The sequence below is a fragment of the Scyliorhinus canicula genome, unplaced genomic scaffold, assembly GCF_902713615.1.
Source record: "Scyliorhinus canicula unplaced genomic scaffold, sScyCan1.1, whole genome shotgun sequence".
In the NCBI taxonomy this organism is placed as follows: Eukaryota; Metazoa; Chordata; class Chondrichthyes; order Carcharhiniformes; family Scyliorhinidae; genus Scyliorhinus; species Scyliorhinus canicula.
The window spans coordinates 360,445-384,685 of NW_024055479.1; the positions used below are offsets into that span (position 1 = coordinate 360,445).

Genomic DNA, 24,241 nt, shown 5'->3' on the forward strand with positions numbered 1-24,241 from the left:
CCTAACAGGTACATACTTATCAAGGACACGCAGTATCTGTTCCTTGAACATGCTCCACATTTCCATTGTGTCCATCCCTTGCAGTTTTCCTCTCCAGGCGATGCATCCGAAGTCTTGCCTCATCGCATCATAATTGCCTTTCCCCCAGCAATAACTCTTGCCCTACATTTTATACCTATCCCTTTCCATCGCTAAAGTAAACGTAATCGAATTGTGGTCACTATCACCAAAATGCTCACCTACCTCCAAATCTAACACCTGTCCTGGTTCATTACCCAGTACCAAATCCAATACGGCCTCGCCTCTTGTTGGTCTATCTTCATACTGCATCAGGAAAGCCTCCTGCACACATTGGACAAAAACGGATCCATCTAAAGCACTCGAACTATAGTGTTTCCAGTCAATATTTGGAAAGTTAAAGTACCCCATAACAACTACCCTGTTAATTTCGCTCCTATCCAGAATCATCTTTGCAATCCTTTCCTCTACATCTCTGGAACTTTTTGGAGGCCTATAGAAAAGCCCTAACAGGGTGACCTCTCCTTTCCCGTTTCTGAACTCAGCCCATACTACCTCGGTATTCGAGTCCTCATCAAATGTCCTCTCAGCCACCGTAATACTGCCCTTGACTAACAATGTCACCACTCTCTTACCACCTTCCCCGAGCTTACTGAAATATCTAAACCCCGGCACCTGCAACAACCATTCCTCGCCCTGTTCTATCCATGTTTCCGAAATGGCCACAACATCGAAGTCCCTGGTACTAACCCATGCCACAAGCTCACCCACCTTATTCCGGATGCTTCTGGCATTGAAGTAGACGCACTTTAGACCACCTTCCTTCCTGCCGGTACACTCCTGCAACTTTGAAACCTTACTCATGACCTCACTACTCTCAGCTTCTTGTGTACTGGAGCTACAATTCAGGTTCCCAATCCCCTGCTGAACTAGTTTAAACTAGTTGTCTAGTGTTGTCCTTTGTTTGCCTCGATAATAAAGACATTTGGGTAAAACCTTTGACTCATACACTGGTTGAAAGTGTCTGAGAAGATTTTACAGATACAACATCGTATTTTTAACTGGGATCCAGGAGCTTCTAGAATTTTGCCCATATTTTTGATTTTCACGGACATATGAGCAAGTGATTCATCCAATGACCTCTTCGGCTCGCCTTCCAAACTCTGACGGTGTTTTCCTAATTCAGCCGCTCCAATGCGGCTGCTGTTGGCAGCGTGTTCAACGTTGGAGAAGGAGGACTCGTGCCCGCCATCTTGCAGCCCGCCGAGTCCTGCGAAGCCTCGGAGTCCCAGGAGTAAGTGCGGCCCGCTTCTCTTCCATTCTTCTTTCTCGGCATTATCTTGAAGTTTGTGTATTTATCTGTCGAGTATCATAGAATCTCCAGTGCAGAAGGAGGCCATTCAGCCCATCGAGTCAGCACTGGCTCTTGGAAAGAGCACGCTACCTTTTGTAAATCCATGCTGACTTTGTCCGATTACACCACTGCTTTCCAAATGCTGTGCTATGAAATCCTTGATAATGGACTCCAGCAACTTCCCTCCTACTGATGTCAGGCTCACTGGTCTATAGTTCCCTGTTTTCTCTCTACCTCCCTGTTTGAATAGCGGGGTTACATTCGCTACCCTCCAATCTGTAGGAACAATTCCAGAGTCGAAAGAATTTTGGAAAATGACCACCATTGGGTCTCCTATTTCCCGAGCCACTTCCTTAAGTAGTTTGGGATGAAGATTATCAGGTCCTGGAGATTTTATAGACGGATATAGATAGTCTAGGAGATTGGGCCAGAATTTGGCAGATGGAGTTTAATGTAGATAAGTGTCAGGTTATCCATTTAGACTGAAAAAATAGAAAGGACAATTATCTGAATGGAAAACAGATTCAAGATGTGTTGGACAGGGGGATCTGGGTGAATTTGTGAAACTCGCTGCCCCAGAGTGCGGTGGAATTTGAGTCATTAAATGGTTTCAAGAAGAAGATAGATATATTTCTGATTATAAAAATGGATTAAAGGGATTATGGGGAACAGATGGTGAGGTGGATTTTAGACCAGGAACAGATTGGCCATGATCTGATTGAATAGCGGAGCAGGCTCGAAGAGTAGAATTGTGTACTTGTACTAATTCTTATGTTCCTATGTACTATCCAGGATCAAATTAATGTATTACATCTGCTCCTGTGGATCATTTCAGTGGAAATATGCTCTCGCTCAAAGAGTATCAGCACACTGGAGTGAACATTGGAAGACTGGCCAGCCCACAGAGAAACCTTCTGACCCCCAACTTCACCCACTGTCAGAATGACAATGGTTCAATCCTGGATGTGATCAAGAACAGCAAAGATCAGCAGAATCCAACCCTTATAATCACTTGTGAACTCGCTGGTGTTTCTGCAGGTAGGATGTACTACTGAATCCTCTCCCACACCTGGAGCAGGTAAACGGCTTCTCCTTAGTGTGAACTCGCTGGTGTCTGAGCAGGTTGGATGAATTAACAAACCCCTTACCACACACAGAGCAGGTGAATGGTCGCTCCCCAGTATGAAATCGCTGGTGTGTTACCAAATTGCATGAATTAACAAACCCTTCCGACACACAGATCAAGTGAATGGTCTCTCCCCAGTGTGAAGTCGCTGGTGTGTCAGCCGGTTGGATGAATAGATAGATAGAACAGTGCAGCACAGAACAGGCCCTTCGGCCCTCGATGTTGTGCCGAGCAATGATCACCCTACTCAAACCCACCCTATCCCCGTATGAAATGAAATGAAAATCGCTTATTGTCACGAGTAGGCTTCAATGAAGTTACTATGAAAAGCCCCTAGTTGTCAGATTCCGGCGCCTGTCCGCGGAGGCTGGTACAGGAATCGAACCGTGCTGCTGGCCTGCTTGGTCTGCTTTAAAAGCCAGCGATTTAGCCCAGTGAGCTAAAGAGCCGCTCTGGCTGGTTAAACCAGTGTGCGTGAGTCTCCTCCGGGTGCTCCGGTTTCCTCCCACAGTCCAAAGATGTGCAGGTTAGGTGGATTGGCCATGGTAAATTGCCCTTAGTGTCCAAAATTGCCCTTAGTGTTGGGTGGGGTTATGGGGATAGGGTGGAGATGTTGACCTTGGGTAGGTGCTCTTGGGCTGGTTTAGCTCACAAGGCTAAATCGCTGGCTTATAAAGCAGACCCAGCAGGCTAGCAGCACGGTTCGATTCCCGTATCAGCCTCCCTGGACAGGCGCCGGAATATGGCGACTAGGGGCTTTTCACAGTAACTTCATTGAAGGCTACTCGTGACAATAAGCGATTTTCATTTTTCAGTTTCTTTCCAAGAGCCGGTGCAGATTCGATGGGCCGAATGGCCTCCTGCTGCACTGTAAATTCTATGAAAACGCAACGCTAATAACTAAATTATAGATGAATGCTCATTAATACTCACCTCTGGAACAATTTCACTGTTTTCAAACAGAAAACCTCCTATGGAGTCTGCAGCTGGAAATATATCAGAAGCACTGGAATGAGAGAAAAATCACAGTCTTCAAATCCTCTAACTCCCTGTAAAATGAGATTACAAGAATCATGTGTCAATTGTGGTCAGAGATTAACATTTTTTCTTTATCGCAGATTGCTTCATGTAAATCCTCCCCATCTATCTCCCTGTAATCTTAGTTTCCAAAGTCCAGGATATAAATTCATAAAACTCTCTCCATTTCCTGGCCTAGGATTAGGCCTAGGAAACCAGGGTCTGGTTTAGCTCACTCCGCTAAATCGCTGGCTTTTAAAGCAGACCAAGCAGGCCAGCACCACGGTTCGATTCCCGTACCAGCCTCTCCGGACAGGCGCCGGAATGTGGCGATTAGGGGCTTTTCACAGTAACTTCATTGAAGCCTACTCGTGACAATAAGCGATTTTCATTTCATTTCATTACTTAAACTGGGATACACTTACATTGGAAGCAGTTCAGACAAAGGTCACTCAGTTGATTCCTGGCATGAAGGGATTTGTTTTCTGAGGAAAAGCTGGACAGGGTCCGCATATACTGATTGTATTTTAGATTAATGAGAGGTAATCTTACAGCAGCAGAAAGTATTCTGAGGGTGCTTGACAGGTGCTGAAAGGATGTTTCTCCTCAACAGGGAATCTTCAACTGCAAGGGAAGTTTAAAAATGTGTCGAAGACAGAGATGAGGAGAAATTACTTCTCTCAGAGGGCCAGTAGTCGGTGGAATTCTCGACCCAGTGAGCAGTGGAGGCGTGGCCATTGAATTTATTCAAGGCTGTGTTATACACCATTTTTACCGGCAGGGGAGTAAAAGGTGAGGAAGGTTCATTGTCTGAAGGAAAATGGAGTTAACAGAATGATCAAATGAGCCACGATTGTCCGAATGGCCTCTTACTGTTAATAATTATGATAATCTTATTCTTCTGTTATTGGGATGGGCGCACATGCGCTTTGCAGTAGTCCCCCCTCACGCTGAAAAGAGGGCGCCCGTTCTCCCGGACCATTCAATCAATGAGTCAAACATTTTCTCTCCTGGTCACCAGAACCCTGAAGCTCCTCCTACTTTCCGTGACGGCACCAAGAATCTTATTCTTCTGTTATTGGGATGGGCGCACATGCGCTTTGCAGTAATCCCCCCTCACTCTGAAAAGAGGGCGCCCGTTCTCCCGGACCATTCAATCAATGAGTCAAACATTTTCTCTCCTGGTCACCAGAACCCTGAAGCTCCTCCTACTTTCCGTCACGGCACCAAGATCATGCGCTCCGCTCCCCGCTGAACGAGGATGGCGGCGATGGAACTGGGCCTGATCTGGATAAAAGCCCCGCAGATGCAAAGGCGGGGCCTGCAGGGTCTCTTCCTGCCGGGGGCCTTTCCCGGGTGTTTATGAAGCCTCCGCTCCCTCCCCTCCCCCCGGCTCCAGGCTCCATTCCTCCCTCCGCCGCTCACCCGCGGAAACAGCCCCTTCAGCACTCGCAGAGCTTCGAGCAGGATGGCAGTGCGCATGCTCCAGATACAACACTGTGCATGCGCACTGGGCTCCTGTGGAGTGAACAGGGCACATTCACAGCCACAATGGATGCTGGGTAATATCAGCACCATTGAAACCTCAAACAACTAATACAAAATAACAATTTTGCCATTTGACCTAAATAATCTTCAAAAATCAGAAATTGTGAATTGATGATCTATGTTACATTTTTCAGAGTTCTCCTGTGCCCATGTAGTGGTTTTAAAGCTTTTCTACTGTTTCTTCTCTCTCTAACCTGACGGTGCTAATTCTGGCTGGGTTCAATTGCAGAGTTATTAATTTCTCTCTCTGCTGAATATTCATTGTTTTTTGAATGATAATGCACAGAGGGCAACCATTTGGTTCATCATATCGGCTAGCAGTGTCCGAACCTGATAGAGTTTAATTGAATATGTCTGCAGACCTACAACAGTGACTTTAGTAACAAAGGGCCAAGGGAGGATGTGTTCAGAGTGGGTGAATTGTGGAATTACAAAGAAAAGGCATTGATATGCTGAATCTTCAGAATTATCACTTGACTGGGATGTTTCAGCATGAAAAACTCCCTTGTACTTGTCAGAGGCCATGCCCCATGGACCTGTTAGACTGGGCTGGGCTTTCTGTGATCAGGACTCAAGTTTTATGAAAAAGGTCTGTATCAGACTGGAGATGTGTGTTTGAATCCTTCCCCATAACAGTTTTAGTATCCTTAGTAAGTACACACCATGACAGTTGGCCTACAATACGGTAGCACAGTGGTTGGCACAGTTGCTTCACAGCTCCAGGGTCCCAGGTTCAATTCCCGGATTGGGTCACTGTCTGTGTAAAGTGTGCACGTTCTCCCCGTGCCTGCGTGGGTTTCCTCTGGGTGCTCCAGTTTCCTCCAACAGTCCAAAGATGTGCAGGTTAGGTGGATTGACCACGCTAAATTGCGCTTAGTATGCAAAAAAATTGGGTGGGGTTAATTCGTTACGGGAGGGTGGAGGTGTGGGCTTGGGTAGGGTGCCCTTTCCAAGGGCTGATGCAGACTCGACAGGCCGAATGGCCTTCTTCTGCACTGTTAATTCTATGATTCTATGAAATCTCATCTTGTTGTGATCACAGCCCCTTAGACAGTTACTGACAGAATTATTATGTATTCCGAAAGCTGCTTTGGTTCTAGCTTCCATAGTGAAAACCTATCTCTCTGGGAGAAAGAAACACAGCTTCTCCACAGCAGAGAGTAAATCACTCGCCCACCACTCCAATCTGTACATGATTTCAGATAATGCTGGTAAGTGTCCAGGGCAAACTTCTATTGGTAAGGTGAAGGGACAGCAGCAGGATTTAGTGAAGAAGGTAATAACCAGGCAAATTCACTCACCAGGAAAACTGCTCTGGAGGAGATTCAATGGGATCCACCCAAAACACAAGATTGGCATCCCAACCAAAACACAAGGTTGGCACCCCACCCAAAACACAAGGTTGGCACCCCACCCAAAACAAAATAATTGGCACCGGTACGACAGACTCCAGCTAAACCTCATTTAAAAACATGTCAGGACACTGACCCTGATGTAACTATGATCAAAGAGGCCGTACACCATAGCAAAGACTTTCCCTGATAGTAAGTCAGGACTCACTCTTCCTACTAGATTAGAGTTTCGACCACAAGGATGGTTTAAATTTGACGTTGGTCACATTTTAATGGCTTAGAAAAGAATCAGTATTGTTGATAGATTGGAGCAAGGCATTTTTCTCTTTTTGAGTCCATGATATTTTATATAATTACTATCGGTGGCTGAGGATGCAGCAGCATATCCATCGGCATCTGAATATGTGTCTCATTCTGGTGAGATGGTCCAGAGTTTTCATCCCTCTGCAAAACAGATGCTGAAACAAGCTGCTCCTTTGAAGGTCAGTTTGGTTTACTCCCTTCGCAAGGAACCAAAGACATGATCTACTCTGCGTGACAAACCCAAGAAAAATACAAGGAACAGCATCAATTACAGTTCTTGGTCTTTTTTGACCTCACAAAAGCACTTTGCACTGCCAAAAGTGATCTTTTATTCAGTATGTTGCTCAAATTGGATTGGATTTGTTTATTGTCACGTGCACCGAGGTACAGTGAAAAGTATTTTTCTGCAAGCAGCTCAACAGATCATTCAGTACATGGGAAGAAAAGAGAATTAAACAGGATTCAAGAAAATACATGAAAATACATAATAGGGCAACACAATATATACAATGTACTACATAAGAATTGTCATCAGATGAAGCATACATGGGTGTAGTGTTAATGAGGTCAGTCCAAAGAAGGTCATTTAGGAGTCTGGTGACAGTGGGGAAGAAGCTGTTTTTGAGTCTGTTCGTGCGTGTTCTCAGACTTCTGAATCTCCTGCCCGATGAAAGAAGTTGGAAAAGTGAGTAAGCCGCGTGGGAGGGATCCTTGATTGTGCTGCCTGCTTTCCCCCAGCAGCGGGAGGTGTAGATGGAATCAATGGATGGGAGGCAGGTTCGTGTGATGGACTGGGTGGTATTCACGACTCTCTGAATTTCCTTGCGGTCCTGGGCCGAGCAGTTGCCATACCAACTGTGATGCAGCCCGATAGGATGCTCTCTATCGTGTATCTGTAAAAGTTGGTAAGGGTTAATGTGGACATGCCGAATTTCCTTAGTTTCCTGAGGAAGTATAGGCGCTGTTGTGCTTTCTTGGTGATCGCGTCGACGTGAGTGGACCAGGATAGATTTTTGGTGATGTGCACCCCTAGGAATTTGAAACTGCTCACCATCTCTACCTCGGCTCCGTTGATGCTGACAGGGGTGTGTACAGTACTTTGCTTCCTGAAGTCGATGACCAGCTCTTTAGTTTTGCTGGCATTGAGGGAGAGATTGTTGTCGCTGCACCACTCCACTAGGTTCTCTATCTCCCTCCTGTATTCGGACTCGTCGTTATTCGAGATCCGGCCCACTATGGTCGTATCGTCAGCAAACTTGTAGATAGAGTTGGAACCAAGTTTTACCATGCAGTCGTGTGAGTACAGGGAGTAGAGTAAGGGGCTAAGTACGCAGCATTGCGGGGCACCTATATTGAGGACTATTATGGAGGAGGTGTTGGTGTTCATTCTTACTGACTGTGGTCTGTTGGTCAGAAAGTCAAGGATCCAGTTGCAGAGTGGAGAGCCAAGTCCTAGGTTTTGGAGCTTTGATATGAGCTTGGCTGGGATTATGGTGTTGAAGGCGGAGCTGTAGTCAATAAATAGGAGTCTGATGTAGGAGTCCTTGTTTTCGAGATGCTCTAGGGACGAGTGTAGGGCCAGGGAAATGGCGTCTGATGTGGACCGGTTGCGACGGTATGCGAATTGAAGTGGGTCAAGGCGTTCCGGGAGTAGCACTTGAAGCACTTCATTACAACTGACGTCAGGGCCACCGGGAGGTAGTCATTGAGGCACGTTGCCTGGTTCTTCTTTGGTACCAGTATGATAGTGGTCTTCTTGAAGCAGGTGGGGACCTCGGACTGGAGTAGGGATAGGTTAAAGATGTCTGAATACCTCTGCCAGCTGGTATGCGCAAGCTCTGAGTGCACGACCAGGGATCCCGTCCGGGTCTATCGCCTTCCATGGGTTCACTTTCAGGAAGGCCGATCTGACTTCGGAAACTGTGATGGTGGGTATGGGTGAATTATGGGTTGTTGGGGCACTCGATAGCGGATTGTTGGTTACCTGCTCGAACCGAGCGTAGAATGCATTAAGTTCATCGGGGAGGGGTGCGCTGCTGCAGAGATATTGCTCAGCGTCACTTTGTAGCCCGTTATGTTGTTTAGTCCTTTCCACAACCGCCGAGATTCTATCTGTGACTCTAGCTTAGTGTGATATTCTCTCTTGGCATCTCGGATGGCTTTGCGGAGGTCGTACCTGGATTTCTTGTATGGGACAGGGTCGTCTGCCTTGAACACCTCAGATCTGTCCTTCAGTAGGGAGTCAATCTCGCGGTTGAGCCATGGTTTCCGGTTAGGAAACGTACATACTGCTTTCTTTGCCATGCAGTCGTCCACACATTTGCTGATGAAGTCAAAATAAATGGCAGGCAGCATCTGTGGCGAGGTGAACAGATTTAACCTTTCTGATTGAAGACCTTCAAACCGAACAGTTTATTTAAAATGCGGCATTCGCCTTTTCATCGCATTTTTGCATTCAATTTCCTCGGGAGCCACTGGCCAATTCCCTATCTGCATTAATTAGATATAAAAAGAACAGTGAGCTGATAGACTTTTTGATTTTTGATTTGATTTATTGTCATATGTACCGAAGCACAGTGAAAAGTATTTTTATGCGGCCGAGGAATGTACACAGTACGTACATAGTAGAAACAAGAATAATCAACAGAGAACATTGACAAATGGTACATCGACAAAACAGTGATTGGTTACAGTGCGGAACAAGAAGCCAAACAACGCAACAAAACAAATATATGACTAAGAGCAGAAAGAAAACATAGAATAACATAGTTAGTAATCATATAAGATGAGGAAAATAGTTTTAGTAAGTCAGAACGCTGATAGGAGACAAAAGAAAAGGGACACGGGGAGAGAGCTCGCAGAGAGTCGCCATGTTCCGGCGCCCTGGTTGAATTGAAAACAAAGACGGTTTTAGCTGATTGGATGTCATCTGATGATGCTGTCAACAATGACTCAATCAGCAGAAACCCGGCTGTTACTCAACCCCATGTCAATTCTTGACTAAAACATTTTCAGTTTCAGTCGCTCTGCTCAAATCCACCGCCAGCTCTCTGCAAACATGCCGCCTGTTACTTTGTCTTTATTCCTCACAGCTGCAGCTATTTTAACAGGTAAGTTCTTAAATTACAAAGCTCTGTTTTTCACATCTTCTGCGGGCATTACAGTTAATCGAGTAGTTCACTCAACGCAGCTCGGTTTCACAATTAGAAATGCCATCGTTATTCACCATATCCCAACACTACACTGAGAGTAGGCGGGATTCCCGGAGTTACGCTGGGACTCTCGGCTCCATTGGTGCCCATGAGGGACTTTGACAGATACAAAAGTTCGAACCAAACCCAGCGACCGATTCCAGTTTCCCCTTCAAATTACAAGAGATGAAGAAGCGGAACTGATCTCCACAGAAGGTGCCAAATGTTCAGGAAATTAACTTTGATGTCATTGGTCGAAAAACCTTCCCATTACAGCCCCTGTGCTGTTGGAAACTTATTCATTTTTAACAGTACCGATATATTTCTCAGAATCATGTTTACGATTTAGGGGATTAACATAGTGAAGTGACAGCCTTCCATTTAATATTGCTCTGGGTTCTTACAGGATGTTGTCGAGGAGATTCAGTGTTACAGACACAGGCTGCAATAACAGTGATTGAAGGAGAGAATGTTCAGTTGTTCTGTAATTACACCACTGCAAGCAACAATATTCCTTATCTGCACTGGTACCATCAGTATCCCGGCGAATCCCTGAAGTTTCTAATAAGGAGAAGCAGATACACCGATAAGACAGATAGATTTCCAGGGGACCGTTTTTCAGTGAATCTCGATGAATCAATCCACGCCGTCTCGCAAGATGTGTCTAAAACAGAGCTGACAGACTCTGCGGTGTATTTCTGTGCGCTGAGCCCCAGAGAGACACAGAGCTGGGCTGAACCTGTACAATAGGTGTCAAAGTGTCACTCAGCATAACAGCGTTAGGCAAACATTACGATGAGGGGTGAGTCTGAATTGGTTCCCGAAATCATAGCGATATCCATGCTTCTAATTCTAACATGTGACTTTGCTCTTAACACATAAAGTATTAAAACATTTTAATGCAGATTAGTGAGTGGAAATGTAATATTTGGATGGCGCTTTTCTTTATGTCCCAAGGTATCGCTTCTCGGCCTTTTGGCTAAGATCGAGCGTAGATTGAGCCTTTTGGCTCAGATCTGGTATGTCTCCCTTGTGGGGACCATAAATTGGATTCAATTTGAATTGGTTTTTGGAGCAGGCAAGGAGCTGGATTAGGTGTTCGCCTCTGATCCACACTCTGAGCCCTGGCTTTGTAACTCAGATAAGGTAATTTAAAAAAACAAAAAAACTTTATGTCCCAAGATGCGACACCGTCACTGTGACAAAGAAGTGCAGAAAACTCATCAACCGATTCTGGCCTAGAAGATTATTTCAAACAGTGGGGTTTAATGAACTGTCTGTTTCAGGGACGTGATTGACCTGGACAACGTCCTTGCTCTTCTTGGAAAATATTGCCTTGTGATCCACCACGTTCTAAAATAGAGGAAAGACAGCGCCTTCGATTGAAAATCTCATCCGAGAGCGATGCACCGCTGCCTGACAACTGCACAAAGGTACCAGCATAGACATTGGGCTCACGTCTCTGTACAGGGAGCAGAAGTCTGAAGCTTTTGATTCAGAGACGAGGGGCCGAACATCAGAGCGTCGCCTGCCAAATGGCGTTAGCAGCTAAGCACTTGTGCTGTTAATTCTTAGATCCCTCTATCTTTATGATGAGAAACATGAGATGAGCAGCTAGCTGATTACAAGATTTTATAGAGTCCGACTAATGTCTGACAGGTAGTTGTCCACTCGCTCTCCCTGAATACCAGGCAGGTTTCCATCAGGAAAGATCCCGGATTCTTGTTCCTGACAGACTGCCGGGGGTCCTGTTAAGCAGAATGAATCTTAAAACAGAGTTTGGAGGGGATTCGAGAAATCGCAGGAGCTGACCACAACCAATCAAAGCAATCCGGGAACCGCAGATTCAAGTAAAGAAATGGAAATTATGAAATACACTTTACTGATCTCGGCAGAAACAAGTGGACAATGAATTTAACACAAAAACCAAATATCGAATGAATAGAGACAAAAGAAAATTTTATAGACTCCGGATGTCTGTAAAATCCTGCAACCACAGGAAGCACATTCCCAGTGTAATCACTGTCGCGATGTTCGAAATCTGCTTAACGCAGAGGACGGTGGAAATGTTTAATTCTCTGTCAGTAAGAGTTGTCATTCCGATCCTTGAGTAAAGGGCTTTCCTTATTGCCAAAGTGAGCCACATATTTTCCGGATAATTTGAAGACGTGGCAAATAACAACCAGAACATTTTGTAATGGAACGATGGACGCCCTTTTTCTGTTTCTCGCTCTTTATAGAATTTACAGTGCAGAAGGTGGCCATTCGGCCCATCGAGTCTGTACCGGCTCCTGGAAAGAGCACCCTAACCAAGGGTAACACCTCCACCCTATCCCCATAACCCAGTAACCCCACCCAACACTAAGGGCAATTTTGGACACTAAGGGCAATTTATCATGGCCAATCCACCTAACCTGCACATCTTTGGACTCTCTCTTATCTCTCTCTTTACGATAAATTGAGGATCTATATTGGTCAGCAACATATGCCGTCTCATTCAGACTACCCAGTGACTTTGGACTACAATAATGGACAGAGTTCACTCCCAGCCTCCTGTGCCATCCTACGCATCTCCCAGGTACTAGACCTCAGGTGGCGCTCGATGACCCTGGAATTCCCTCAGATTGGCCCATGACTTTTCCTGACAAAGTGCTGCAGTAGTTTCTATTGCCTCTTGCAGCATGGCTGACCAGAAAACTCTCCAGCTCTTACCACCTATCATTAGTCATATTGGAAGAACTTGCAAACAGATAATCGTCGTGTGTGGCCAGGCAAGGAGCACAACCTCTGCAGCCATAAAGCCCTGGAGTGGCATTGAAACGCAGAACTTCCGGCCCAGAAGACGTGCTTCAGTGCCTGAGAATCCGCATTTCACATTTTTATTCTTGCCCTAAATGTGGTTGTGGTGAAGCGTCACAGATATTTCCTGTAATCTCAGTTGCCACCTGTAACAGCGGTGAACTAACTGACAGCCCTACAGGCTTAAACCAAAGAGAAGATCTCGGAACGTTAACTAGCGGAATTCTGTCTGTGAAACATCGATTCTCAATGTATTCCCGAATATTGCTGCAGGATATTTGTGAATTATTATCATCAAAGTGTTATTATTGCTTTGGTTGCTGTATCTGATGCCTTGTTCGTTGTTTTTCTTTTGCTATATTTTCTATTTAATATTGAGCGATATCACTTGTCTCAGTTTTCTGACGTGCCTTCTTATTGCCAAAGTCCATGTTCATTTGAATAAATAGTTGAACTGAAAAAACTCATAAAACAACTGATAAGTTTGGACGTTCATTTGGAAAGAATTGAAGTCTTGAAAGCTCGGTAAACATCAAACAAAGATGCTAAATAATGTAAATAAGCCATGTATCAAAAAGTGATTAATATTGTTCTGTGGGTTAATCTGTTAGTTATATCACTGGAAATAACATTTTTAATTCCAATAAATCACGCGGATGAAAAACATTTGGTTCTACATTTTGTTGGGCTCATACTCATTTCCACTGCACACAAGCTGGTTGGCTCCACAGTTCTCAGGTTGAGTGAGTCCTTGTGCAGGTTCCTCATCTCTTTGTTTCACAGTGTCTCACTGCACTGTAAACACCGCAGCATCTGACAGCACAACCGTGTTAACACTGAGAGTGATGCAACCTTTCTCACTGTCCACAGATACTTTAAACCTTCCCTCAATTCTTTCATCTCTGAATGTGGAGACCAGATTCTCGGGAGCCTGATTGGAGAACTGCCGGTACCAGAATACACATTCATTTCTAGCAAAGTCGCGTTGATATGAAGCGAGATGGTCGTTCATTCTGTTACCCGATACATCGATATGTGAAATGTCCCCGAGTGACAAGGAATAGCTGTTAAAACAAGAATAACATTAACGTTATGACACATACAGGGTCAATTAACTAAAGCGTTTGAGTACATAGGGAGAATAAACTAATCTATCTGTGTATCTACATATATATTCGCCTGCCCGCCTGTCTGTCCGTCCATCTATCCACCTACTGACAATCTGTCTCGCTACATATTTGTTTATCTAACTTTCTCTCCCATATCTGTCTACCTGGCATCTGAGAAAGTTCATTGTTCCGCCTGCCTCTGTGGAACTAACAAAACAAATAATATATTTCGACATTCTGCATCAATAATAAAGCTGATGGATATTGTAACTATCCAGGTGAAGGCTTAAATATGGGAAAGTAATCATTCTGATAATCAACGTCATTTCTAAAGGTTCTGGTTTGTGGAAATGTAAACGGGGCAGCAGACACCCGGCAGTGAACAAGATATTGTACAGCCGAATCCGCTCTGTGTCTCGCTGTGTCTCCTTCGCACAGAGATACATTCCGGAGTCCTGGACCGCGCTGACATCTATACAGATGGTATTGGACTTCTTTGTTCTCTCCGAGGACAGGGTGTAGCGTCCTTTGGTCTCAGTCCCCTGGTAAATGGAGGCGATAAACGTGGGAGCCTCTGTCGGTGTCTGTCTGTACCAGGCTACGGTATCGCCTGTACCAATGGAGATCCTACAGTTCAGTTCAGCCCGATCCCCTTCCCGGGACACCACCTGCTCAGGGTGGGAGCTCTAATCCTCACACAGAACAGCTGGGAACAAAAGAAAATTCTCATAAGTACGCGGTGTTATAATATTGTTTTAAAAATGCATCAGATAAGAAAATAAACTCACCCAATATCAGCAGCATCAGCGCTCCAGCTGGAAACAGCTCTTTCCTGGGATTCCTGGTCACGATGATGGAAGTGGACAAAAGGCGGATCAATCCGGGTCTGATTTCCAGACTGGGACTTGCTGCCGAGTCCGGGACTCAATGTTGTGCGGGTGAGGAGAGGAGAGAGCTTTACATTCTTCCCCAGAATGTGAGACTGATCCTCACCGATTGGACTATTATTGGATGTCTTTATTTGACGTTACACACAGTGCCATTGAGCGATTGGTTGTTTCTGAATTCATAGAGCGCGTGAACTGTCACTGATTGCGAACCTCTCTGCTTCCTGTGTGTAACACCAGGCTAACATGATTCATATAGTCAGTGCCCTATTGGCTTTCTAACTGAACAGAGCAATTGATTATCTAAACGTCATAATGTTTTACAGCCCAAACAGAGGGAATTCGGTCCATTACTTCCGTACTGTCTCGCTGAAAGAATTATCCACTGTTTGTTTCAATACATTTCATTATTTTTACATTTCTATTTACTGGTCATATGTTTATCCACTTCTCTCTTAAGCTGACTGATGGATTCAGTTTTGGCACAGTTTCTCGTGCACTTGCTCCAGTTGCTCCAAGTCTCTGCTCAGGATTATTGTCTCTCATCCCTGCTTCACCTTTCCCAATCCCTCCCACACTCTGTGAAGTTAATACCAAATGAAATAAGAGCCACGGCACCGATTCATGTGTTTGAACAGCATTCCCAACAGTGATCTGTACCTATTTATACTGTCTGTATCTGTTCTAATATCTGCATCGCTGTTGATAAAACCTGGATCCTTTAACTCTTTAACGTCCTCAGTAACGTGTAGCCAAATTTCTGCATTTGAACCCTGAATACTTTCTCCTCTTTGACTCATTATATTTACTTCTTAGTTCCTTCCTCATTCCATCTACTTTATGTATTTATATGATAACAACAGACACAGCATTTACGGTTGTGCTTTAGATCATCAGCTCTGTTGTTCCGTGGTTATTCAATGCAGGAAATTATCTTCTGACGCAGACATACAGATTCCTGCACAACTGTATTGTTTACAGAACCAGTGATAGGAAGGGGCCAGAGGCAGCGATGTCTCCAACAAAACAATCGGTTCAGATCGAGAGCAGCAAACGGAAGCTGTTGCCGGGGACACCACAGACTCTAAACTGATCAAACTGTGCGGCGGTTACCAGCTGCCGTCACAAGTGCTGGAGCGGAAATAGCGACGGTTGAACCTGCAGAATCTGTGACCAACCTGCACCTGCTCACTGCACAAGAGTCTGAGAACAAACAGTGTGGGAGTGACATTAACGGCACAGAATCATAGAGATTTAGGGAACGGAATGAGGGTTCAATTTACCTGTGTTTATTTGGAAATGTTGTCCCAATCGCCTTTTACACCCCACATTACCCATGCTGCTTTCCCTTCTCAAGTTATTACAATTCGCTTTTGAAAGTTGCCGTTGAATCTTCTTTCTTCGGCATTCATGCGTGGAATTGCGGACGTTAACATACCTTAATGTAATAAATAACATTCACCTAATTTTCCATGAAATCGGGATGATTTTGTCTGCTGCTTTTGGAAACAATCACTTGTGATCTATACTACCAAAAATACATCATTTTATCAGATCAATTGAGATCGCTTCTAATTTCTTTGTTAAAAAGAAATGAAAGCAAGCTTCGCCAACCTTGTGCAAAGATTGCATTATGCCTTCTATTCTGATATATAACGTCCGCACTTTCTCCGACTTCTTAACAATGTTCATACTTAGTCCTGCACAGGATTTGGCCAGAGCCGACATAGAATTCTACAGATTTAGTGTCACTTGACATTTTGTATCATCTGACATGAACACCAACAGCACTAAAAGCTGAGTCTAAGAAACTCCAATTGGTGTTTCTGGGAACCATTCGTACCTTCTTGTGTGGTTCAGTGCTCGCGGAATTCTTTCAATCGCCGCATTCTAACAGCAATGAGATAAATCCGGCAGCAGAGGGCGCCATGTTCAAACAGGGGCGTGATGACGTCATGGGGTTTGCACTGTCAAAGCCGATAGGTTTGGGAGACTTGGTGATGTCATAATGGGTTTGGTAGCCTGGGTGATGTCACAATGGGCCTGGCCCCCTGCATTGTGTGGGTGGAACAATGAACTGAACAGAGCCCGGGTTCCCTCTCTCCTCTCAATCTCTGACTCACCCAATTCCCATTCACTCACAGAGATTCAGCCAGACATGTTTCTGGCGGTAAGTACTGGATAATGTTCACCATGTCAGATTAGCTGACAATAGATTGTAATAATTAATGATCAGAAATGTCTGTCTGGTGGGTAGAGTGGAGGTTCCACAAACCCACACATTTACAAACAAATTTAGGTCACTTATGTTTAAACTCTTGATATTTAATTCCTCCACTATCGCAGGCGGACAATGCGCAGATCCAGTAACTCAGTCACCGGTGACAAAACCCGTATCAGAAGGGGATTCGGTGCAATTCCATTGCCAATATTCAGAGCCGGACACTCGCTACATCCAATGGTATCATAAGGAAGCGGCACAGCCACCAATCTGGATTATTCGTAATGTATTAACTCTGAAGAAAGATGCAGTTTCAGGACGACATCTGGCGGCTGCTGACAAGCCTGAACAGTAACCGTACCTCAATATAACCGTTAAGGCAGCACGGTCGCATGGTGGTTAGCATCAATGCTTCACAGCTCCCGGGTCCACGGTTCGATTCCCGGCTGGGTCACTGCATGTGCGGAGTCTGCACGTCCTCCCCGTGTGTGCGTGGGTTTCCTCCCACAGTCCAAAAATGTGCGGGTTAGGTGGATTGGCCAGGCTAATTTGCCCTTAGTGTCCTAAAAATAATGTTAATGGGGGTTGTTGGGTTACTGGTGGATACGTGGGCTTGAGTAGGGTGATCATTGCTCAGCACAACATTGAGGGCCGAAGGGCCTGTTCTGTGCTGTACTGTTCAAATTAAGCGCCCTCAGTATGGAGGGCTGAGCGGTCAATTACTATGCAGTGAGGCATAGCGTTGGCTATGACCATAACGACCCGGAGAAAAACCTCAGCGAGTATTTACTGGACAGCCAAACTTTATTTAGTGTCATTGCTTGCGGGAATAATTTCACGAAGCAGTCAGGTCTATCTATCGCAGTTATACTGCTGTCTCTGTTCAAGTCAACAGAGAGGCAGTTTGGTAAATCATAAGTCTCATCTCCATGCGGCGATTTCCACAGTAAATTTAAACTTGAAATGCCCAGTACGAGCAGAGGTAGTGAAAACTATCTGATGTGGAGCTAATAATACCGAAAATTATGGATATTCTTTCCAAAACTTAACTCAGGTGGGCCCAAGGCCGCTGAGTCTCCGCCATCCCATCCTGTAATGAACCTGAAAATGTGAGAAAGTCTGCAATGCACAATAACTATTTCAACAGAGCATCACCGAGCAACACGATTATTATTATCGTGCAGGACCATGTGAAGTTTTGGTGTACGGTTTAGCCTTCAACAAAAATATAACATTTTCGATCGATGTCGACCATTTCTGCCCAATGTTAAGGCGCCATTCAGGTCAGGGGCAGACTTTACCAGCTAAGAGACGGAGAAGCAGGTTGAGTGCGTCCCAGGGGCTATGACGACACCAGCAGTTAGAAAACACCGGAAGCGCCGCAGATGTGAATTTGTGCGGCCCACACAGCTCCTCACATTCTCACACTTGCTGCACTCTCGCAGTTGTTGATTAATCTGCCATTGACTGCTCCTCCAGACATATCTTTTCTTTATTTGTTTCTTCCATTTCTCTGACAGAGAGGCTGGCACAGACACGGCGGCACGAATGGCCTCATTCTGTGGTGTAATCATTCTCTGATTCGACGCGAACCTCACCCTGTGCCCAGCGAACCCAGGGCCTTTTCTCATTTAATCTCCCCTATTAGAGCCTTTTCCTGTTGTTCTGTTTCCTGCCTCCGGGGGTTCACTTGGTTAAAACGTCCGACATTTCTAACCTGTCCCGGTTTTAATAAAAGGTGACGGTGAAAGACGAACTTTGTTTTCCTGTCGACAAATGCCGCCTGAGTCCCTGAGTAGTTCCAGTATGTACGGCTTTCTCCGCAGAGGTTACATCGACTTTCTATGGCAATGACAGTATGCTGCGGTTACTTCCCAGTGGCTCGTTGGTCTAGGGGTATGATTCTCGCTTCGGGTTTTTGAGTCTCGGAATTTGCGAGAGGTCCCGGGTTCAAATCCCAGACGAGCCCTTTAATGAGGTTTTCTATTGGTCAATGTTTTCTTCATTTCTTTGCAGCGAAGACGGCGGGATTCATTCACATTGGGGTTGCTTTGAGAAGCTGAGCTCACACTGCATGGAACCAATACGTTCCCAAGAGAACCAAGACATTTTCGAAAGGCTTGTCTATGAGTTCACACTTATCTCTATTCACTAATTCTGGTGGATTCAGGCACCTCTCTGTCTGTTTCATTTGTTTCAGTTCAACAACTTCAGACTGTGAACTCTCTCCTCCCCCCCACCACCCTGCTTCCCTTTCTTCTGCCATTAACACATTCTGACCGCTTGATGCTGCCATTTCGCTCCCCAAAGGCTGTCAGACCTGCTGAGACTGTCCAGTATTTTCTGTTCTTGTTTCCGTTTGAAGCATCCGCAGTAAATTGCATTTGTCATACATTTAGACATGTTTGAGATGGCGATTAAATATGTTCATTTGTAAATCGCTGAAATTCTGTTGTGGATGAACTAGCTGCTAATATCCGAGCTGTGCCAAGGTATGAAAATTTTTCACCTCTGATTGCCTGCCGAAAATTCAGTGCTTGGGCCTTAATATTCAATTCAGTTTAGTGGCTCATGTGAGACGAAATCTCATAGTCCTGGAACACACGAGATTCCGGCAACATTCAGGAACATTCGGCCTCTCAGCCGAACCATGCGAAGCTGCAATAAGGCCGTTGAGTTGAAGGTGACACAGGTCCGTTGGAGTGTGCGCTGCCAGCTGTTTCTGTAGTGTAGTGGTTGTCACATTCGCTTTACATGCGAATGGTCCCCAGTTCGAAACCGGTCAGAAACATCAAGGTGTTTCCAGATTTGTCCTATCGCTAAATATTACCTCAATCTCGTAACTGGTCTTCATCATCGAGGAATAACAAAAGCCTATAACTGCTGTGGGCCAGTGGCGCAATGGATAACGCGTCTGACTACAAATCAGGAGATTCCAGGTTTCGACACCTGGCTGGCTCGCAGTTCCTAGTTTTGGCGTCCCCTTTCGTTCAGTGGGTTGGACAGCTGGTTCCCGAAGCAGAGCAAAGTGAGCAGGGCATCATCAGTTCTCGTTTCAGCTGTGGTTACTTATGAAAGCCCTGCCCTCTCAATTTCACTTCAAGCAAAACATAACTTACCTCCAGTTCAGCAAAGTTCAATATCTGATCCTTTGATAAGTTGAGACATCAGTACTGTATTAAAGAAACTGCTTCTTGTAATAAGTTACATGGCCTCTCAGCGGAACCATTAGAAGCTGCAGCACCACATTGAGGTTCAACATTACACACGTCCACTGATGGCAAGGCTTCCAGCGGTTTCTGTAGTGTAGTGGTTATCACATTCGCCTAATACGCGAAAGGTCCCCGGTTCGAAACCGCGCAGAAAAATCCCTTGCGGCTCATTTTGTGTGATGAATGTTTACACAAAATACCTTTCTTCCTCAATCTCGCACGTTCGAGGAACATGAGATTTGGTCTCGCATGAGATATTAAAATTCCTGCAACAAAGTCAGAAATGCTGAATTTTCAAGACGCCAGGGAAAGAAAAGCCTTTCCTACTTTGCCACGATTCGGATATTAGCAGTTTGTTCATCCACCACAGAATCTATTGGATTTACAGATGCAGATGAACATATTTAATCTCCATTTCAAACATGCCTAAATGTACGATAAAAGCAACTTACTGCGGATGCGTCAATGGGAAACAAAAACAGAAAACACAGGACAGTGTCAGCAGGTCTGACAGCCTCTGTGGAGAGAGATGGCAAGTGTCGTTTCGAGTCTGGGTGACTCTTTGTTGATGCTGGACAACTGGATTTTGGTCAGGTGTAGACTGACGGTGTGTGTGGGGGAAGGGGCGGGGGGGGAAGGGGCGGGGGGGGGGGGGGGGTTGGGGGGAGCGTGAAGCATTTGGCTTCGAAAGACGGCCAGCGATGGGTGGAGGATATCAAAAATGTGTTTACCGAAAGAAAAAGGGAATGTAAATGTTTCTAATCTATGTTAAGAACTGTGCTGACAGAGGCGATTAGAAGATTAGAATGTGTTAATGGCAGAGGACAGTGAGGAACAGGGCCGGATTTCCCAAGCGGGATGCGATTGGCTAGGGGAATGGGGGGGGGGGGGGGGGGGGGGAGACAATGGGAGAGGAAGACATATCAATAGAAGCAATGAAAATAAGTTGATGGAAATAAACATGTGGGGAAGTGGGAAGAGTGATTACACGGTGCGAAGTTGTTGAGCGTACTGTAAAATCCACAAGGCTGTACCGTGCCTTTTCGGAGGATGGGGGCTGTTCCTCGGCGTTGTGCTGAGCTACATGGGAACATTGCAGCAGGCCAAGGTCGGACATGTGGCCATGAGAGCAGGACAGTGAGTTCAAATAGCAAGCCACAGGAGAGTCTGCCGCCAGCTTGTCGATGGAGCGAAGGTGTTTTGCAAAGCGGTCATCCAGTCGGCATTTAGTCTCTCCAATGCAGAGTAGATGGCATTGGGATCAGCAAATGCAACAGGTCAGATTGAAGGATGTCTTATAGTCATGTGTACTCAAAAGGACAGGCACAAACTGACTTAGAGGAAATCCCAGCTTTGGGAAAGAAAAATTCTCTTTCTGATGGAGAAACATGAAAAGCCACTGTGGGAATCCAGGCTCAAAGTTGATTTGTTATCACCCCTCCTTCCTTATATTTGAAAGGTATTTAGGCTGTAGCATGTGACACACCGAAGAACAAAGAGGTCTAATATAAGAAACACATAATTGTCCATTCTTAAACTCAACTTAGCAAAAGTCATGTACTGCTGTGGGCCAGTGGCGCAATGGATAACGCGTCTGACTACGAATCAAGAGATTCCAGGCCTGACTACCGGCTGGCTCTGAGTTCAGAATATTGGCGTGCGTTTCCACTCAGTGGGTTGGACAGCTGATTCTTGATGCAGACCAAAGTGAGCAGGGCATCATCAATTCTCCTATCGGGTGCAGTTATTTATGAAAGCCCTGCCCTCTCAATTTAACTTCCACTTCAAGCAAAACATAACTTATCTTCAGGTTAGTAAAGTTCGATATCTGATGATTTTATAAGTTGAGATATCGGTTTGATAGAAACGGCTGTCTTCTTGTAATAAATGACATGGCCTCTAGCCGAACCATAAGAAGCTGAAGCAACACAGTGAGGTTGAACATTGCACAAGTCCATTGATCGGTGCACTGCCAGCGGTTTCTGTAGTGTATTGGTTATCACATTCCCCTCACACGCGAAAAGTCCCCGCGTCGATAGCGGGTAGAAACATCAAGTGCTTCTCATGTTGTGTGAGGAATTTTTTGCACAATGTACTTGTTCCCCGATCTCGTATGTCCGAGGATTATGAGGTTTAGTCTCTCCTGAGACACTGAAATAATTTGAACATTAAGTCACAAGTATTGAATTTTCGACAGGCAATGAGAAGAAAGGGATCTTCCTATTTTGGATTTTCTGAGCGAGTTCATCCACAACAGAATTTTATGCATTTACAAATGCAGATGAACATATTTATTCACCACCACAAACATGTCTAAATGAACGACAAATGCAACATACTGGGGATGCTTCAATCAGAAACAAAAACAGAAAATTCGGGACATTTTCAGCAGGTCTGACAGCCTCTGGGGAGCGAAATGGCAGCTGCCGTTCCGAGTCTGGGTGACGCTTTGTCAAAGTTGGAGAACTGGAAATAGAGTCAGATTCAGACTATTGTGGCTGGGGCGGGGTGGCGTGCCGTATTGGGCCTCGACAGAGTGGTCAGCAACAGATGGAAAATGACGAAAATGTCTCGGACAAAAAGAAAAAGGAAATGTAAATGAGGCTAATCAAGGCTATGAAAGGTGCTGATGGCGCATCAAGCGGTCAGAATGTGTTAATGGCAGAACAAAGGTAAGCAGTGTGTCAGAGAACAATTACAAACAGGGATCAGATTGCTGAAGTAGGATGGTATGGGCTGGGGGGAGGGGGCAATGCTGAGGGTAAAACATATCAATGGAAGGAATGAAAATCAATTGATGGAAATAAATTGGTGGTGGAGGGGAAGGAGAGAGTTCACAGTCTGAAGTTGCTGATCTTAATAAACTGAAACAGACAGAGAGCTGCCTGAATCCACCAGAATTAGTCAATAGAGATAAGTGAATACTGTATCCACTCATAGCCAAGCTTTTCGAAAATGTTTCGATTTTCTCGGGAACGCCTTCATTCCCTGCAGCATGAGCTCAGCTTCTCAAAGCAAACCCAATGTGAATGAATCCCGCCGCAAAGAAATGAGCAAAACTGTCGCTTGGTTTAATGTTTAAATGTTTAATGTCAAGGGCATTCAGCCTCTGCTCTCCGTGTAAGCGTTCTCCAAGGCGGTCTTCAGGACACTCGACAACGCAGAATTGCCGAGCAAAAACTTATAGCTAAGTTCCACACGCATGAGTGCGGCCTCAACAGGGATCTTAGATTCATGTCGCATTACATCCACCCCCCCACCATCTGGCCTGGACTTGCAAAATCCTACCAACTGTTCTGGCTTGAGACAATTCACACCTCTTTAACCTGGGGTTACCCCCTATCTCTGGATCTGTAATGATTTGATTACCTGCAAATGCTCGCATTCCAAGCATTGTCCAGCATCTCTGACTTTGTCTATATAAATGTTTCTGGATCATACCTCTCCATTCACCTGAGGAAGGAGCAGTGCTCCGAAAGCTCGTGTTTGAAACAAACCTGTTGGACTTTAACCTGGTGTTGTAAGACTTCTTACCATCCTCAATGTGTTGCTGCAGCTTCTGATGGTTCGGCTGAGGGGCCATGTCGCTTATTGCAAGAAGAGCCATTTCTTCCAAACTGATGTCTCAACTTGTAAAACCATCAGATATCAAACTTTAATGATAGATAAGTTATGTTTTGCTTGAAGTGGAAGTTAAATTGGGAAGGCGGGGCTTTCATAAATAAGCTCATCCTTGCGAGAATTGATGATGCCCTGCTCACTTTGCTCTGCATCACGAATCAGCTGTCCAACCCACTGAGCTAAAGCGGAAGCCAAAACGGTAAATGCCAAGCCAGCCAGGAGTTGAAGCTGGAATCTCCTGATTCGTGATCAGGTCTGCAATATATTGCGCCACTGGCGCATCACGCTACTTTCTCATCAATTTGTTTTGTGAAATATTTACATTGTATTTTGAATTTGAAACAGAACTTTGCAGGAAAAACAAAATCAATACTGGAACAACAATAAAAAGAACTATATACAGTCTGTCACCATTCGACTCAGCGCGAAGTCCTCCCCCCTCTCGCCAGTCTCCCCGGGTCCCCTCAGCCTCCCTTGTGCCCT

The 24,241-nt window shown here is 45.2% G+C and overlaps 2 non-coding genes across 2 annotated transcripts; both read left to right on the forward strand.

Annotated features, from left to right (window-relative positions):
- The first annotated feature begins 19,812 nt into the window (after window positions 1–19,812).
- On the forward strand, window positions 19,813–19,886 carry trnac-aca. Its single transcript has one exon. It is a non-coding gene; the product is annotated as a tRNA-Cys (tRNA).
- Window positions 19,887–20,220: 334 nt separating this feature from the next.
- On the forward strand, window positions 20,221–20,293 carry trnai-aau. The gene has a single exon. It is a non-coding gene; the product is annotated as a tRNA-Ile (tRNA).
- Window positions 20,294–24,241: the final 3,948 nt, after the last annotated feature.